The sequence below is a fragment of the Camellia sinensis genome, chromosome 6 (genome assembly GCF_055761805.1).
Source record: "Camellia sinensis isolate YWXY chromosome 6, ASM5576180v1, whole genome shotgun sequence".
Lineage (NCBI taxonomy): Eukaryota > Viridiplantae > Streptophyta > Magnoliopsida > Ericales > Theaceae > Camellia > Camellia sinensis.
In genome coordinates, this window is record NC_138966.1 from 198,595,820 (window position 1) to 198,598,434 (window position 2,615).

The following is a 2,615-nucleotide window of genomic DNA, read 5'->3' on the forward strand; positions in this document are numbered from 1 at the left end:
TTGGGGTAGAGCAGGTGCTATTCGGCGGTGACATTTCCCTCTTAAACTTCCCTCCTTTTGTTTTTCCCCTCATCAAATCTCCCCAAATCAATCTCCACGATTTCACTCTTGCACATCCTTATCTCAGAATTCGTAGTTCTCTCTCCCTCTCGATTTCAATCTTGATCGTAGGGTTTGTGCCGTTTGCTGCTGCCGTGCGAGATCGGTGCTTCAGTCTGCCCTTACAGGTTTGTTCCCTTTTGCTTTGTATCTCAATGCCCCTGCTTCTCTCTCTCAATTTCTTAAATGAATCTATGTTTGTCTATTTTCACTTCTTCTATTATTTAGATTTTGGGGTTCTCTGTGGAGATTTTGGGGTTCTCTGAAGGATGCTTTTTTCAAACAAATTCCATGATTGATTGGGGAAGATGGGGCCTTACGGGTTGTCCAATACAATATCATTTTGAAATGCAAAACTGAAAGGATATGAAATTTTAATGAACACCTAACCTGAATCCACATCAAATGTTTAGGTTAGAACATGGATTTGCCTCTGTATGAGAGGATGCCTGTGCCCATTCACCAGGAATTTATTCATCTTCTCAGTGGGCCTCTTACTTCAAATATTAATAAGAACCCACAGTGAGTTTTAAAAGCAAGCCAAATGTGTGGGCATACTTTTCTGTTAAGGCATATTTTTCTTTGTAATATTATAGGGGACAATCCTTGAATTCAAAAACTTGTGGCTGACCACCCCGTGATTGTTTGCAGTCTGGAGGAGGCATTCATGAATTTCAGATTCTCAATTTCGTAAGTGGCTTAGAAACCTAATAAACTGGTTAAATCAGATGATATGAATGCAACTTAATTAAAAACTAAAATTGTGCTGCTTGTTTGAGTTCTTCCAAGGTCAAAAACCTTTAGTTTTTTGTGCTCCTTCATGTGACTGTGTCATATATTTATGGCTTACCAATGTATCCCATATGTATTCCCATATATTTGTATTTTTGTGAACTGATACATAATTTTATGATTCCCTAATTAGATATTTGTACAATATATATACGTATCAAGTTTATCTCACGCAACCTTCTGCACTAGGGCATCATGATGATTTGTGTTTATATTTTTAGACAGCTTCTTTTAAAAACTTTCTAAGCAGAGTTATGTTCTAGGTGTATAGATGATTCTATAACTTATTAGTGTGTATGCTGCTAAAACTGAATATACCGCAGGTCATATTTTTGCCTTTGGAGAGTCCAGAGCCCTAGCAATCGCCAACATGGTTCTTGGGCTAAAGGAAACTCAAATTCGGGGAGAAATTCGTACAAATGTTGACTACACCATTGATCTATTACATGTAAACTTTCCAAGTTTTGACAATATGAGCCATCCATAAATCTTTGTTGTATTTATTTATTTATTTTTCTGGACATATATCATCTAACAATGTAGTACATTTTCTCAGGCTTCAGATTATAAGGACAATAAAATACATACAGGCTGGTTGGATAGTAGAATAGCAATTCGGGTTAGAGCAGAAAGGCCACCTTGGTATCTCTCTGTTGTTGGTGGGGCTCTTTACGTAAGTCTTTCCCATTATACAGAAGTTTTAGGTTACTCAAGATTTCATGGTGTGGGGTGCATATCCTACTACTATACTTAATACCACTGATTTTCTTATTGCTTTTTATTTGTCAACCTTAGAAAGCATCCACTAGCAGTGCAGCTATGGTTTCGGAGTATGTTGGTTATCTTGAAAAAGGGCAAATCCCTCCTAAGGTACTGTGCTTTAGAGACCTGTTTTAGGACTGAGTTTAATTGGGAACTTCAAACACTCCTTGGGTTAGGACTTTGGTTCTATACCTGTTCCACTGTTCAAATATGCAAAGATATTTTCTATTAAACAAAATTTAATAAGGCACAATAAATAAAAAAAATATATAGTAAATTGTGTAAATCACGTAACTGGAATATATATTCATTTGAAGGTTGGATGCTAATGAATGAGATTGTTTAGAAACCTCAAATATGTTCTCATCTGCTTCAAAGCATGGGCTGAATAATCAGGTGATCAAGGTAAAAAACTACAGTTTTCGATTTGCAGCTCTTTATGCTCAGTTGCTCTTCTTAGCAGGATGATGAATTGCAGGCATTATATCTTTTTTTTTTCCCCTTTTTTTGAGGCTATGAGCTAGTTTGTCAAGTTGATTGCGCTTAGTAAATCTTTCTTGGTGCAGTCGTTTTAAGTCTCTTTTTTACACTTGTTTCTGGTTCAGTTTACCATGCAAACTTCAAAGACTTCAAAGTAGAGCTGGTTATATCTTAAGTGTGCTTAATGTCCAATTTGGGTGGGGTGTCATCTGGCTACAACAGACTTCATCCATTTATTATCATCTTTGTAAGAAAATAACAATAAAAAAAGGGCAGCCTAGTGCAACTGTGCGTGAGACTCCACAACTACGGGGTCTAAGAAGGGTTGGATGTATGTGGTCTTATCCCCACATGCAGAGAGGTTTTATTCCCATGAAAATAAAAAATATAATGCTTGGAAAAAAAATCCAACACAATCAGGGCTAGAATTTCCTACTCCATCAGCTAGAATTTCCTACTCCATTAGCAAGGCATTTTATTTT

The 2,615-nt window shown here is 36.6% G+C and overlaps 1 long non-coding RNA gene across 1 annotated transcript; it reads left to right on the forward strand.

Annotated features, from left to right (window-relative positions):
* The first annotated feature begins 1,122 nt into the window (after positions 1 to 1,122).
* On the forward strand, positions 1,123 to 2,042 carry LOC145792504 (uncharacterized). The gene is made up of 3 exons (XR_014331900.1): positions 1,123 to 1,339; positions 1,448 to 1,564; positions 1,687 to 2,042. It is a non-coding gene; the product is annotated as an uncharacterized LOC145792504 (long non-coding RNA).
* Positions 2,043 to 2,615: the final 573 nt, after the last annotated feature.